The following is a 16969-nucleotide window of genomic DNA, read 5'->3' on the forward strand; positions in this document are numbered from 1 at the left end:
GGAAAAATTGGGGGGGGGGAATTGGAGGGAGAGATGAACCATGAGAGACTATGGAATCTGAGAAACAAACAGGGTTTTAGAGGGGGGGGGGAGGGGGGATTGGTTAGCCCGGTGATGGGTATTAAGGAGGGCACGTACTGCATGGAGCACTGGGTGTTATATGAAAACAATGGACCGTGGATCACCACATCAAAAACCAATGATGTATTGTATGGTGACTAACATAACATAATAAAATTAAAAAGTAAAATAAAATAAAGCCACTGTTTCCTTATTGATATTCTGTTTGGATGGTCTGTCCATGGATGTGAATGGGATGTTAAGTCCCCTACTATTACTGTATTACTATTGATTATTCCTTTATGTTTGTTATTAATTGTTTTATATATTTGGGTGCTCCTATGTTTGGTGCATAAACATTTACAATTGTTACAATTTCTTGTTGGATTGTTCCCTTTACTATTATATAGTGTCCTTCTTTGTCTCTTTTTACAGTTTTTGTTTCAAAGTCTATTTTGTCTGATATAAGTATTGTTACCCTGGCTGTCTTTTGACATTCATTTGCATGATAAATGTTTCCCCATTCTCTCAATTTTAATCTGCAGGTATCTTTAGGTCTGAAATTCTGAAATGAGTCTCTTAGAGGCTGCATATAGTTGGGTCTTTTTTTTATCCCCTCTGTCATCCTATATCTTTTTTTTTTTAAAAAAAGATTTTATTTATTTACTTGAGACAGAGAGCAAGAGAGAGAACATGAGTGGGGGGGTAGGGGCAGAGGGAGAGGACAAAGCAGACTCCTCGCTGAGCAGGGAGCCCGACGCAGGGCTTGATCCCAGGACCCTGGGATCGTGACCTGAGCCAAAGGCAGACGTTTAACTGACTGAGCCACACAGGCACCCCTGTCATCCTAGATCTTTTGATTGGAGTGCTTAGTCCATTTACATCCAAAGTAACTATTAGATATGTATTTATTGCCATTTTGTTACTTGTTTTGTGGTTGTTTCTATAGCTTTTCTCTGATTCTTTCTTCTTTTGCTCTCTTTCATGGTTTGCTGGTTTTCTTTAGTGATATACTTGGATTCCTTTCTCTTTAGTCTTTGGATATCTATTACTGGTTTTTGATTTGTGGTTACTATTAGGTTTGTAAATAACATCTTCTGCATATAGCAGTCTATATTAAGTGGATGGTTACTTAAGTTTGAACCCATTCTTTACTCCTCCCCACTTTTTAGGTATATGGTGTCATATTTTACATCCTTTTATTTTGTGAATTTCTTGACGGATTTTTACAGATATAGTTATTTTTCACACTATCTTTTATAGTTTTTCCTTTCCACTCAGAGAGTCCCCTTTAATATTTCTTGTTAGTTTTGTGGTCATGAACCTCTTTAGTTTTTGTTTTTCTGAGAAACTTTATATCTCCTTCTATTCTGAATGATAGCCTTGGTGAATAGAATATTCTTGGCTGCAGATTTTTTCCTTTTAGCTCTTTGAATATATCATGCCACTCTCTTCTGTCCTGCAAAATTTCTGCTGAAAAATCAGCTGATGGCCTTATGGGGTTTCCTTTGTATGTAATTGTCTTCTTTTCTCTTGCTGCTTAAAATTTTTTTTTTCTTTATGCACTACTTTTTGCCATTTTAATTACTATGTATGCGGCTTGGTGTGGACCTCCTTAGGTTGGTTTTTCTTGGGGTGGGGGGGAATCTCTGTGCCTCCTGGATCTAGATATCTGTTTCCATCCCCAGATTAGGGAAGTTTTCAGCTATTATTTATTCACATAAATTTTCTGCTACCTTTCCTCTCTCTTCTTCTGGGACTCCTATAATGTGAATGTTATTCACTTGATGGAGTCACTGAGTTCCCTAAGTCTGTTCTCGTTTTGCATAATTCTTTTTTTCTCTCATTTGCTCAGCTTGATTAATTTTCATTACTCTGTCTTCCTGGACATTGATTCATTCTTCTGCTTTCTCCACCTTTCTGTTTATTCCATCAAGTGTATTTTTAAATTCATTTATTGTGTTCTTCATCCCTAGTCCTTTTTATATGTTTTCCATCTCCTTGTTAAAGGTCTTACTAACATCCTCCACTCTTTTCTCAAGTCCTATAAGTATCTTTATGATTGTTACTTTAAATTCTCTAGCAGGCGTATTACATATATCTGTTTCACTTAGGTCTCTTGCTGTGGTTTTGTTCTGTTCTTTCATTTGGGACATGTTCCTCTTTCTCCTCATTTTGTCTAACTCTGTCTGTTTCTCTGTGTTAGGAAGGTCAGCTATGTCTCCTACTCCTGAAGGTAATGGCCTTATGGAGAAGAGGTCCAGTTGTGCCTTGCAGTGCAGTGTTCCCTATCACCAGAACCCAGAACTTCAGAGATGTCTCCTGTGTGTGCTATATGTACCCTGCTGTTGTGTCTTGGCTGCTTTTTCCTTCAGTCCAATTGTCTGCTGTGGCTCTCTCTGCCTGTTGCAGGCAATGTTTGGACCCTCTGGTGTTAGTGGGTCAGTCTGGGGGCACCTTGGCCTTGAATTGAGTCAGACCAGGCTTTTGCCAGAGATGCAGTGGCACCAAACTACAGAGATCTTTCCCTGTGTTGTCTGCTGAGCTTTTGTTGGTGGGTGGGACTTGTAGTCAGACCAATTGTCTGCCTCCAGCCCACTGCTGCAGCCTCCATCTGACTGGTGTGTGGGGTTATCATTCCCTCTCTCTGGGGCAGGAATCACTTTGGAGTGGTACTGGCCCTGCAGGGGCTGCTTGCACACCCCCAGGCCTGTGGCACCGACCTCTATGGGCTCTGGCCAAGAGCATTTTGGAGAGGGTGGATCTCCTGAAGCACAGTGCAGGGGGCCATGGGGCAGGGTAATGGTGCTAGCAAACTTTGTGTACCAAGGAAGGGGCCCTGCAGCACTGGGACTGAAATGGCCACTGGGCCCTGCAGGCACAGTGCACAGGGTGGTGCAGCAGGGCTGTGGTGCTAGTAAGCTTTGCATGCCTCCTGTCCTCTGCCAGAGGGACCCTGCAGCACCAGGACTGAAGTGGCCATCAGGATCCATGGAAGCACAGAGCAGGGGATGGAGGATGGGGGTGGCATGGTGTTGGTGCCTTAAGCTTTGTGTGCAGTAGCTCTTTTGAGGGAGCAGCCTTGCCACTCTGGACTGAAGCAGGCCATCCAGAGGGGTGGACTGGCAGAAGCTCAGTATGTGGGAGCCGGGTGGCAGTGCTAGCAAGTTAGGTAGCCTGTCCCTCAGTTGCCCATGTGTTTATGCTGGAGGGCAGAGGAGTGAAATGGCACCTGCTAGTTCCTTTGTTCCTGGAGAAGTTCCATAGTGATTTCACTAGCTCAGGACAGGCTCTGAGATAAGTAAACAACTCTCCTTCCCATATGCCCCAGGCAACTTTCAAACTGCTGCTTATATGTTATATTTCCATGGGCTGTTGTTGTGTTGTCTCTTTAAGGTCTGGGACTCAGTTTCCTTGGTTTTCCTCCTGGCTCTCCTAGAGCCAAGTCTGCTGATTTTTTTTTTTTTTTAATTCCAGGTTTTAAGAACTGGTTGTAAGGGCTCACAGAATTCAGCCCCTCTGGTGTTCAAAGCCAAATGTCATGGGGATTCATCTTCCCCTTGTGGGTACCTTGGCATGGTGGGGGGGTCTGTTTCTCTCCCCTTTCCATGGCAGCATCCCTCTCCCCCCAAAGATAGTCCTGAGAGTCCATTTAGCTCCCCACCGTGTCTCTGCCCTTCCTACCCTTTGCAATGTGTCTTTTTCTCTACATTTAGTTGTGGAGTTTATTCTGCCAGTCTTTGGGTCATTTTCTAAGTTATTTACACCCCTGTGAGTGTTCTCTAGTTGTATCTGTGGGAAGATGTGAGCCTAGGGTCCACCTCCTCTGCCATCTTCCTTGGAAATCATAGATGTGCATGTTTGAGCAAATTAGTTCACCTCTCCGCAGCCTGATTTCTTCACATAAAGAGTTGTGAGGACCAATGAGCTGACGCATACAAAAGTGCATAGAAGATTGTCTGCTGAGCACATTGCAAAGACTCAATAAAATTTTGGAAATATAATTGTTGTTCTTCTTTTTATTATTATGAGCCAGTGCTACAGTAGTGCCCTTGGGGCAAGACAAGTCATCCATTTTCACCATTTCTATTTAACATTGTACTTGAGATCTTAGCCAATGCCATAAAGCAAGAGAAAGGAAAAAAAGTAATTCAGATTAGAAAGGAAGATGTATAATTATCTTTATTCACAGATGGAATAGTAGTGAATGTTGGAAATCTATGGAATTGACAGAAAAGTTATTAGCAGTAATAAGTGTGTATAGCATAATCCCAGAGACAAGGTCAATATTTAAAAATCAATTGTAATTTTACACTAGCTACAAAAATTAAAATTAGAAAATAGTCATATCTTCAAAAATGTGAAATAGTTGGCAATAAATTTAACAATATAAGTGAAAACCTAATATACTCAAAACTACGAAACATTACAAGGAAAAATTAACTAGAACAAAACAGATGGAAATACTATATATTTGGAACAGAAGATTCAATATTGTTAAGAAGTCCTCTCCTCCCTAACTGATCAGAACAATCTCAATCAAAATCCAAGCAAGCTTTTACATAGAAGTTGACAAGCTAGTGTTAAAATTCATATAAAAATGCAAAGAACATAGAAGAGCCAGAACAATTTTGAAAAAGAAAGAAAAAAAGGGCTTACATTACATAATTTCAAGACTTATTGTAAAGCAATACTAATCAAGACAGTGTAGTAAGAACATAAAGATAGACATATCCTTAGATAGATTTATAGAAAAGAATTAAGAATACAGAAATAGGCTCACATATATAATTAACTGGTTTTCAACTAATATGTTAAGGTAATTCATTAAGGGAAAGGGCAGGGTTTTTCTTCCCCCACATAATGGTGTTAAAAGAATTAGATATCCATATGGAAAAATAAGCTCTGATTCTTCATCAAATCATGCTAAAAAATTAACTCAAAATGAATCACAGGGGAAAACTTTTGTGATATTAGGGCAGAAAAAAGATTTCTTATAAGTGATAAACTACTTAAAAATTCATAAATTGGGGGCACATGGGTGGCTCAGTAAGTTAAGTGTCATGACTCTTGATTTTGGCTCAAGTCATGATCTCAAAGTCATGAGATTGAGCCCTGGGTTGGGCTCCAGGCTGGGCCTGGAGCCTGCTTAAGATTCTCTCTCTCCCTTTTCCTCTGCCCACCCCCACTGCTTGCACATGCTCTCTTTAAAAAATAAAAATAAAATAAAAATAAAAACTCATAAGTTGGTTTATAAAAATTTAAAACTTTGATGTTTAAGACTATTAAGGAAAAGGTAAGCTATAAACTGGGAGAAAATATTTACTATAAATGTGTCTGCTTTGGAACATATAAAGAACTCTTAGAACACAATAATAAGAAGACAAAAAACTTAGTGGAAGTTGGTAAAAAATTTTGAACACTTCACCAAAGAAGATATACAAATGGCTATTAAACAGAGGAAAAGATGTTCAACATCATTAGCCATCAAAGAACTGCAAATTAAAATGACAATTTGATGAGTATAATTTAAAATACTGACTATATTAAGTGTTGGCAATGATGTGGAACAATTAGAACTCTCATATATTCATGGTGGGAATGGAAAATAGTACAACCATTTGGAAAAACACTTCGCAGTTTCTTGTAAAATTAAACATACACTTACCACAGGACACAGCAATTCCGCTCTTATATTTTCCCCCCAAAATAAATAAATACGTATGTTCACACACACAAAAAAATGTGTTCATGAGTGTTCAGAGCAACTATTCATAGTAGTCCCAAATTAAAAACAGTAGAAAAGTTATTAATTGGTGAATGGCTAAAAAAGATTGTGTATTCATACAATTTAGTACTTTTCAACAATTAAAAGGAATTAATTACTGACATTCTCAGTAACATGGAAGAATCTCTTAAATGAAGTTAGGTAGAAAAATATACATAACATATTGTTCCACATATATGAAATTCTAGAAAAGGTAAATCTAATCTACAGGTCCTGCATGTCAGGAATTGCCTAGGACCAGGAGTGCAGGCTGGGGATTGATTGGGAAGAGGGAGAGAGAGAAGCAGGGACTCAATCCCAGGACCCCTGGATCATTACCTGAGTTGAAGGCAGATGCTTAACCTTAACCTTAACTGAGCCACCCAGGCACCCTAATCTGTACATTTTAATATGGTTGCGTTTTGTTGTATGTAAATTATACCACAATAACCTTAATTTAAAAAATAAAACATGTACTATAAAGTTCCATTCTTGTAGAGATATTGTTCCTAGTTTGTAAGAGCACTTAAAAGTATGTGTACAAACTTCTACTGTTATAAAAGAGTCAACACAAATTGGGGGAGGAAAAGATGATTCAATAAAAATGTCATGAACAATTGGCTAGCTATTTGGGAGAATATCAAGTTTAGCCTGATCTCATTCCACATACCAAAATAAATTCCAGGAGTAGCAGAGTGAAATATATACATAACATAATTTTTAAAGCAGTAGAAAGTATAGATAAATATTTATCTGATCCTCTAGATACAGAGGACTTTCAAACTTGAAGTCAATGGAAAAAATCATAAACAAAAGGATCAAACTTAAATGTATCTTAAATTGACCATTGTTTTTTCAAGAATACAATAAACCAAATTAAATGTTAAATACCATATTTTTTAAAACCTGCAGTATATGACCAAAAACTTAACAAATGACATATAAAGAATTTAAGACATAAAGTACTCAAAATAGCTAAGGAAAACACAAGAATAAACAGACAAAGGATATTAACATGTAAAGCAAATGAATTAACAAAAATGCAAATGCAAGCAAAAGTAACTTTTTGTCCATCAAATTAGCAAACATTTTAAAGATTATAATATTGTAAAGTTACAGTAAAATCTGCAATTTTATATACCACAGGTAGTAGAGTAAGTTGGTATAAACTTTGAAAGAATTAAAAACACCTAATATTAAGGGAATAGTTTCATCAATTATAATCACACTACGGAATACTATATAGGTGTATGTTATATATTATTAAATATATATTATATTTGTATATAAAATTATACTATCTAGTTGTAATTATTGAAATAATTTACATGAAGATTTTTTAATTGCAAAAGAATATTATGTCAAAGTTATATAATATTAATATATGTTATCTCATCTATGAAGAGGGAAAAACATTGGGACAGCTTGTTGGCTTAGTCAGCTAAGCGTCCGATTCTTGGTTTTTGGCTCAGATCATGATCTCATGGATCATGGGATGGAGCCCCATGTCAGGATCCCTGCTCAGCAGGGAGTCTGCTTGAAGATTCTCTCCCTCTGCCCCTCCCCCCACTGAAGGCCACATGCACATGCTCTCTCTCCCTCTCTCTCTCAATTAAATAAATCTTTAAAAAAAAAGAGGGACACCTAGGTGGCTCAGTCAGTTAAGTGTCTGCCTTTGGCTCAGGTCATGATCCCAGGGCTCTGGGATTGAGTCGCACATCGGGCTCCCTGCTGAGCAGGGAGCCTGCTTCTCCCTCTCCTTCTGCTGCTCCCCCTGCTTGTGCTCTCTCTCTCTGTGTCAAATAAATAAATAAATAAAATCCTTAAGAAAACATTAAAAATAAAAAAAATTTAAAGAAAGAAGGAAAAATATAGAGTGAAGTTAGTTGAAAGAAACATGTCAAGGGGTACCTGGCTTGCTCAGTCGGTGGAGCATGAAACTCTTGATCTTAGGGGTGAGTTCAAGCCCCATGTTCGGAGTGGAGCCTACTCAAAGAAAAAAAAAAAAAGATTAAAAAAATATTAAAAAAAAAAAAGTATGTCAATATGTTAAAATAATGGTTATCCCAGGACATAATTAGGTAGGATTTTGGATTTTTTCTTTGCTTCTGTACCTTTCAACTTTTCTATTATAATGGGCAGATGAATAGGAAAACAAATTTAAACTTCAAACCCTTACTATATAGATTGAGTTAGATCAGTGGTTATAAACCTAGGGCAATATTGCTCTCAAGGGACATTTGGCAATGACTGGAGACATTTCTAGCTGTCACAACTCAGAGGAAGGGTTCTATAGGCAACTGGTATGTAGAAGCCATGGATGCTGCTAAATATCCTGTAATGCATAGGATAGCCCTCCCCCTAATCCCCACCCCCAACCTCTTACTGTCCATAACAAAGAATTATCTGGCTCCAAATATCACTGGGGCAGAGGTTGAGAAACTCTGAGTTGGAAGATCTGTCTATGTGCTTGCAAAGCACCTTCACATACCCCTGTAAAACTTATTATAATGTTAATATTTATTATTTAAAAACATGTCTCACCTGTAAGACTTTGAGTAAATTGAGGATACTTAGATAAGTGATACCTAGCACATAGTAAGAGCTCACTATTTCACTCATATGACTGACCCAACTACATTTTACTGATACTATCCTAGGTACTGCACTCTGTGCTAGACTCTAGATCACAGAGATGAACAAGATGAAAAAAAAAGAGAAAGAAATCCCTGACCTCATAAAGCTCAATTGTTGTTGGGAAGATCATTATGACTGTGATGAATCTTATAATGGAAATAAAACAGGTAAAGGGGTAAAGAGTAACCAGGGGAGGCTACGTTAGATAGGCTGGCAAGGAAAGTTCTTTCTAAGTAGGTGGGCTTCAAGCTGACAACTGAAGGATAAGAATGCCATAAAAAGCCATACAAAGAGTTTGGAGAAAGAAAGACAATGCTCTTGATGAATGTATGTTTTATAGATGAGTGAATTAATAGTATATGTTGATTAACAATATTTTAATGACAATTCATTTTGCAATCAACATTACAGTTTTTAAAATATTTCTCTTTCAAATACTTTTCTCCACTTACCAAGCAAGTGAGAATATAAGATTCAAAGTGTATTTTACATTTTTTAAAGAAATTGTGTTATGTATTTGTCATTTGTACACATAAATTCATAACCAAGCAAACACGCCTTGGCAGTCCTATTAAATTGTATACATATAAGTTATGAATGAGTTTGTTTACTAGGTCCAAGAATTACACATATCCCCAGGGCTAAGAAATTCTCAGGGAGTCTTGGCCAGTGCCACAAAATTATAGCCTTATATGGATCCCACAGGATGGGAAGAGATTATCTTATCCCTGAACTTTCTTCTAGCATATAGTAAACAATTGCTTCTAGAGCTACAAATAGCAGAGAAGAAGAAAATTGATATAAATAACATTCTCACCTAACAGATCTTTTTTTTCCCCCTCAGAAGCTTAGAGAACCACATTCAAAATGAAAATGTAGAGGTGACATTGAGAAGTTGAATAAATAAAGGGTTTGTAAATGGGAGATATACTGTATAACACTTGTTTCTCTACCTGCTATTATTGGTTACATGTAAATGGTTTAACTGGGCTTGGATGTCTGGTCAACTGAGTCTATTCACTGTAACATGGGAGCTTCCCAGAGCAGACTAGAGAGAGAGAGAGAGAAACCATGACCATGATATATGTCAAAATTTTGTAGTACTGTTTCAGGGAAGATAAGTAATGGAATCTATCTCAAATATATTACTCTCTGGTTCTGAGTTCAAGATGGAGGCAGGTTGATGAGCCAGTTTTTTTTATGGACCAAGATGGCTATCACAGCTCCAGTCATTCTCTTGCATTCCGATCAGCAGGATGGGGGAAAGAAACAAATTAAGGAGAATCCCAGAAGTTCAAAATATTACTGTTAACAACTTTATGAGTAGCACTTAGTCAAATATTCACACCCAGATACAAGGAAGAATGAGAACTGTGTCTTTTAGCTAGGGGTGTCTTTAATCTGTGTTTTATTACTGAAAAGGAAAGGGATTTTGGATGTTGAGGAAGGCAACTAGCAGATGCCACCACTTTAAAGAATATGAAAATCCTTAAGCTATAAAACACTTATAAATCTCAGATAAAATGTAATAAATGTATTCTTAAAATTCATTTCTGAGACTTACATTTCCATCCAAGATAGAGTGATAGAATTTAGATTTGCCCTCCCAACCAAAACATCCCTCCCCAAAAAAACAAAATAAATGAACCAATGGTTTTCAAGGATATTAAGCAATGAAAAACAGCAATCCCGAGAAAATAAAAATGAGGTGAACCCAATGATTTCCCCAATTTATCACTCTGAGCTTCCACGCCATAGCACCAGGAGGGGAACCCAGGCAAATCCTAGTGGACACTCTGGGTTGAGGAGATAAAGTTGAGAGTCTGAGTAGATCAAGATAGCCAGTTTGCAGACCAGAGTCCTAGAGATGAGAGAGAGTTTCACAGAGAGAGAATTCTGACATCAGCAGAATCCCCCTCAAGTAATCAGCAGAGTACTCTTCAGTTCATCAGTGTGAAGAAATCATCTAATGTTAGGATAAAACCCAAATAAAAGCATTAGAGAATAGTTCCTGGCACTCACAAAGGGCTGGTAATAGTGCCTGTTCCCACAAGTCAGACTGGACAAAACCATAATTCACAGGGCAATGACTAATCTCAGGAAGTTGCCTCAATAGGTGAGAATAATTCCATTGAGCACTACCGTGAACCTGTGAACCAAATCATGAAAAGATCAGATTGTTTGTATTTTTGTATCTAAATTCATTAGTTCCCAGAACAAATCTCAAAAATATTTTAGGAATACAAAAATATGCACATAACAAGGTAACATTTTAATACATGGCATCCCGTCAACTAATGAGTAAGTTTAGCAAGGTTACTGAGTATAAAGTAATATGTGAAAATAAATTGTATTTCTATATACCAGCAGTGTATAAGCAAAAACTGAAAAACACAGTTTCAAATAACATCAAAAATATGAAATATGTAGGGATAAATCTGTAAGAAGATGTGAAAAACTTGTATACTGAAAACTTAATGGCTGGTTTATGTGACCTGAGTGGCAAAGAAGGTTGTAGTTTTATCCTGGACCTATTGCAAAGCTTTCTCTTGCTCTGGGTCTCTTAGAAAATGGAAACCTTCCAAGTCATCCAACAAATGGGTCAATGCAGTATTCTGTATTACAGTGCCAATTTACTCCAAAATCCAGAAGTCCACTAAACACGGTGCTGCTTTCCTATAGTGGACGAGTGATATTCCATGAGATATCAAAATGACTAATAGCATATAGACACATTATGACAGCAAGAAAGTTAACATAGGTGTGGGTCAAGACAATAAGTTTATCCTTGCTATATGTCCTTGCTATGATTTTGATCCTTTCTACTAATTGAGATGAAGCAAAAAACATTTATTTACCAAATCAGTAGTCAGACACTGAATGCCAGTGCTATGTTGAACTGCTTCATTAAAACTACCGTATTTGGCATGGCAGCTGCAACTGAGGCTACCAGTTGTCTATGTTTATGGTATACCAATAATATCCCCCCATTACCCATGTTTTTTACAGGAGCAAGAATCAAGCCTTGACATTATGGGGAACACTATCCCTGAATCCTTTCAGTCTTTATAGTGCCACTAAATCGCACGGTTCTCTTGGATGGTATTGCTTCTGATTTATTCTCTTTGCCTAGGGTTGGTGGCAGTTTCAGGGACTTTCACTTGGTTCTTAATAGCACTGTGGTCCTTATTTCACAAATCTATAGTCAAATGTAAAAGTTCTGTTTGTGCCAAGAATATTTATTCCAATTACATATTCAGGACCAGGAAAATGACTACAGTAGGAATCTATGGGCTCACAGGATCAACAGTATGGTGGACTTGGGCCAGGACTCCATTTATCAACCAGACTGCATAAATTTTTCTTTATCTCTGGCCCTCAAAAAGTCTGAATATTCTTTCTTCAGTGGACAGCTATCCTGGAAAAAAAAAATCACAAGTCTCTTTGGGGAAGGATTGGAAAATATATCTTTGTGATGACATTGCAGGGTACTTCCTCAAGGGTACACATTTTCTGCTTCAATCAGTTGGCTCTGGGTCTGTGAACTGGCTCAGCTCTGGGAAGTGAGAAATTGCGATTTCCTATAACTGACATCAGCCTACTACTCACCAGCTCTCATTTTTAACAATCGTTTCTGTTGTTCTACAAATCAGGTAACACTGTGGTCCATTGTCCTTCTCTTTTGACACTAAAAACATGATCTAATAGACATTGCCCTAGATCCCTATGGATCAAGGCATCCTGATGGTCATTCCACTCTTTCTGTCCATTGCTAGGGTAGCCAAAGATTTATTGTCAAAACCAGGGCACTTTTGAGAGTGAGAGCTGACACTATTAATAATTATACTGAGACAACTGGCAAAAACTACCCTAAGCAAACTGTGAAATATGTTGACCTTACTCATCATGGTAATTAAATCCATTTTGCCTCTGATGATTCAGTGCTGCCACCTGGCTTCTGCCATTTCTTAATCCCTTCATCCGCCGGAATTCCAAGAATTACAACTTCAGGACACCACCTCACATCATCAATTCCAGCCTATACAAGACAACAACTGTTACACTTTTCAAAGATATTGGTGATGATTTCACAAGTACATTTTGTTGCCTTTAAAAAGGGGCCATCCTTCAGGACCTCTCATGAACTGTTAGGTGGTGGGTCCTCGGGTGTTACATAGTAAATCCATTCTAACATTCCCATATCTTTGAGCCCCTGAACCCTTTCCCAATCTCATGTAAGGACATTCTGGCATCTCCACTTCATTTATGTAGGCTATTGCTGTATCCAAACTTCAGAGAACCATCCCAGCAGATTGGGAGAACTAGATCCAGATGCCTTTGCCAAAACATTGAATCCCAAGTGATGGATGAGTGTCCCCATGTCAATAAATATCCCCTATCCAGCCTTGTATGTCACATTCCTACCCAGTCCAATGCTCTAAAGATCTGGTCTCTCACATGTTCCCCTGGTTTATGCTTCTATATATGATTCACATTATTCAATTCCCTTGATATGTAAGCTGTTTCTTCCTGGAGCAGACTACCTCCACATTCAACTTGTTCTAAAGTCTGACCCTAGTTTTCAGCCTGGAGTAATGAGGTGGGGTATGTTGCTAATAATTGGCACCATCTTATGTGATACTAGCTGAATTCATTGCATGGTCTCTAGGTAGAAGAAGGCCTCTTTCCCTAGTAAGTGGAAGGGTCTGCTTTTGTCAGTCTAGAGGGTTTAGAAGTATTTAGGCATTACAGTACTTTTAGGCTCACCTACCTAAATGCCCTAATTCCAAATCTCAGGACCCTATTCTTTTTCTATCAAGGTCCTGTCTTTCACATAAGAAATCTGTCAAGGGGCACCTGGGTGACTCAGTTGGTTGGGTGTCTGCCTTTGACACTGAGGTGTCCCAGACTTACCCTTCTTTTCAGTCAAAGTTTGTGAACTTGCTTGGGTCTACAAGATGAGAGGCTTTGACTCAAGTCAGCTTTCTGGGCATGAGACCTGGATTATTTTTTTTCCTGTTAGGCAGATCAAGTAACATTTTAGTAGTATGTCTATCTATTTCATTTCTGTGGTGGGTGGCCAAACGGTTTGATTATCCCTTTATCTGGGGTGCTTATCACTGGAATTGTGTCCTCACTATCTCTAGTAGGTAAGTGCTGCCACTTGGCTCTACTACGCTGGGATTCCAGCATTCTCATTGAAATCAGGGACCCATTGCGATGACAGCATCTCTCAACATCCTGACTGGCCTACAGATGACAAAGACCACAGAGCTTTTCTAGGGTACTGGTGCTTCCCTCACCGACATATTGCTTAAAACCCCAGTGAAGGAAGTGTCCTGTAAGGCACCTAAGATGATGTAATGAGGGTAGATCAAGTTAGTGTACAGATCACTTACGATAAACCCATTCCAATGTCCCTATCCTCTAAGCCTTTACATTCGTACCTCTGCCTTATATGGGGGAAAGTTCTGCATCTCCATCTCAATGAATGCAGATCATCACCGAACCCAAGTTCTGTCAACCAACCAAGTAAACTATTAGAATCACTTCCAGATGTGCAAGATAGCATATTACATCCATAATGTCTGAAAAGGGTACTCCTTTCAATTTATTTGACTCAATCCAGTTATATAACAGAGGCAGTGTATCATAAGGAACTGGTTAAATAGATAACTGAAAAGACTGAAAAGGCAAAAGGAAAATATTGGGATAACAGAAGCAATAGCATAGAAAGAAGCTACCATTCTAAGGGTTGGGGATCGAAGGACAGAGGTTGGATTTATTAAAACCCAGAAGCTTGGAGAACCTCCCTGTAGCAGGAACTCAGCCTCTGAGGAGGGGTCTGGAAGCTGGTATATCTGAGGAGATGATGTTGACAGGCACAGAACACAAAACGGGAAGGAGCTGGTTGTTTCTTCTCCTCCAGGTTTTCAGTCTCCCTCTAGTGTTCCCTTTTGGAAAAACCTAACAGGGAGCCCACTGCTAAACCAGAAAGCAGAATGCGTCACAAAGCAAAGCGTATTGAACATTATATCAAAAACTAATGATGGGGGCTCCCCAGTGGCTCAGTCAATTGAGCGTCTGCTTTTGGCTCGGGTCATGATCTCAGGGTCCTGGGATCAAGCCCTGCATTGGGCTCCCTGCTCAGTGGGGAGCCTGCTTCTCCCTCTGCTCCTCCTCCTGCTTGTGTTCTCTTTCTCTCCCAAATAAATAAATAAAATCTTAAAAAAAACCAAAAAAACAAAAACAAAACAACCGAACAACTAATTATGTACTATACCTTGGCTAATTGAATTTAAATTAAAAAAATAAAAAATAAACAAAGCAAAGTATAGACAAGTGGGGTTGGAGCTGAGAAACAATAGCTTAATAACCAGCAAGGTGCCCTTCAGATTCTCACAGTGGTAATTGGCTCAGTGTGACCTTACTTGAGGTGCCTAATGCCATGAACAGGATCCAATCTCCTCCATAATCCTTATGTCTGTAATTGTTGCCATATCCTCTAAAACGTGAGATGTGCTATAGCCACAGCATATGCCAGAACCTCAGTTTCCCCCGTACCTCATCGCCATTAACCCTGGATGAAAGCCTTAGTGATTGTGGCACTATTGCAAACAGGAGTCATTGCCACCTCCACTTACCACCAGCAATAGGGTCCCTATTGGCATCAAACTGTAGAGAAACACAGGTCCAAAATCCTATCCTGAGAGGGCTGCTTTCAAGGGTTATCCCTGGTTTTTAGAGGTCTTAGTTCCCAAGTGCAGAGCCTGAGGCAAACCCTCACGAATGCTACTTTACTGGAGAATGCAAGCTCAAGAGTGAAAGAAAAGATGAAAGAGGCAAAGAAGCAGAGAGAACCGGCACCAGGTCTATTACTGAGCAGGCTATCCACCTGTTTTCAAGGCAAACTCATTGCTTGATCTTGCAGGATCCTCAGAACCTATGATCCACTGTGTTTCAGGGCAATCCTTGGGAGGGAGAAAGGGTGGATCACTTTTCTGCTGGTCCCCATCTCCCTTTCTTCTAAGATTCACTCTCTGCAGTTTTCTTTAAGATTTATTTTCCTGCAGTTCTGCTTTAAATGCATGAGAGCTGAGTCTGTCCTAGTGCATCTCATGCCTCAGTAGTAACTGGGCTCCCTGGAACAGGAGGTGAAAGACACATCTTGGGCAGGGGACAAGACAGTGTCTGGTCGGAGTGAGCCATGGCTCATGTTAGATGGGTCATCACGGGAGTAAATAGGGGAAACAAAATAGTGAAAAACCCTGGTGAGTCTGAAAAGATACAAGCAATGTCTGTTACAAATATAATTTATAACAAAAACGATGAGAAACAACCCAAAAGTATATCAATAGGAGAATGATTGAATGAAATACGAATAATATTATGCAGCTCTAAAAAAATAATTAGAAAATATTTTATGTACAGTTACGGAAAATCTATAAAATATAATATTAGGTGAAAAGAAAGGTGCAGATGAGAATTTATAATATGCAACCTTTAATTTAAAAGTGGGAAAATGAGACTCTATATTTATATCTACTGATATGTGCATAAACTCTGGAATGACACATATGAAACTAAGAACAGTACTTACCTATGGGTACCATGATAATTACTGAGCATATGGGCACAAGTATGGAAGGTCGGGTTTCCACTGTAAAATGTTTTGTACTTTTGGGCCTTTGAACCATGAGAATATGTTAGCTAAGCATTCAATATAAGGCAGGGGTGGCGTGTGAAGTCAGGGGAAACATTAGAGAACACCTAGAAAAACAAAAAGGAAATACTATTTATCTTCTCATAGGCATAAAACTCTGAAATAGACAAAAATGACAGTGATAATAAAAATCAGTGAAGATTTTTGAAAACTGCAGACCTTGCTCTTCAAAAAGTTTAATAAGAGAGGCACCTAGGTAGCTCAGTCGATTAAGCATCTTAACTCTTGGTGTCAGCTCAGGTCATGATCTCAGGGTCCTGAGATTGAGCCCCACATTGGACTCCATGCTCAGGATGGAGTCTGCTTGTCCCTCTCGCTCTGATCTTCCCCCTGCGTGTGCTCTTTCTCATAAAGGAATAAAATCTTAAAAAAAAAATAAGTTTAATAAGAACCATGCAAGACTGGGGTGCCTGGGTGGCTCAGTTGGTTAAGCATCAGACTCTTTGGCTCAGGTCATGATCTCAGGGTTGTGAGATTGAGCCCCACTTTGAGCTCAGCACTGGGCGTGGAGCCAAAAAAAAAAAAAAAGATTCTCTCTCCCTCTCCCTCTGATCTTTCTCCCTCTCTCTCTATTTTTCTTATTTTTTCTTTTCTTTTTTGAGAGAAAGCCTGAAAGCCGTGGGGAGGGGCAGAGGGAATGGAAGAACTCTCTCTTTAAAAAACAACAACAACAAAGAGTCATGGTAAAACTAATAGAAAAGAGAGAAACAAAAACAACATACTAAATGAGGAAAGGGATAAAAATGCAAATGCAATAATACAAACAAGGGTGTGCTAACAAA

General features: G+C 38.7%; 1 long non-coding RNA gene across 1 annotated transcript; it reads right to left on the reverse strand.

Moving 5' to 3' along the window:
- Positions 1-10490: 10490 nt before the first annotated feature.
- Positions 10491-16192, reverse strand: LOC118553960 (uncharacterized). Its single transcript, XR_004926285.2, has 3 exons — positions 16065-16192; positions 12366-12503; positions 10491-10613 (listed from the first exon to the last, which is right to left on the reverse strand). It is a non-coding gene; the product is annotated as an uncharacterized LOC118553960 (long non-coding RNA).
- Positions 16193-16969: the final 777 nt, after the last annotated feature.

The sequence above is a fragment of the Halichoerus grypus genome, chromosome 6 (genome assembly GCF_964656455.1).
Source record: "Halichoerus grypus chromosome 6, mHalGry1.hap1.1, whole genome shotgun sequence".
NCBI classification, from domain to species: domain Eukaryota; kingdom Metazoa; phylum Chordata; class Mammalia; order Carnivora; family Phocidae; genus Halichoerus; species Halichoerus grypus.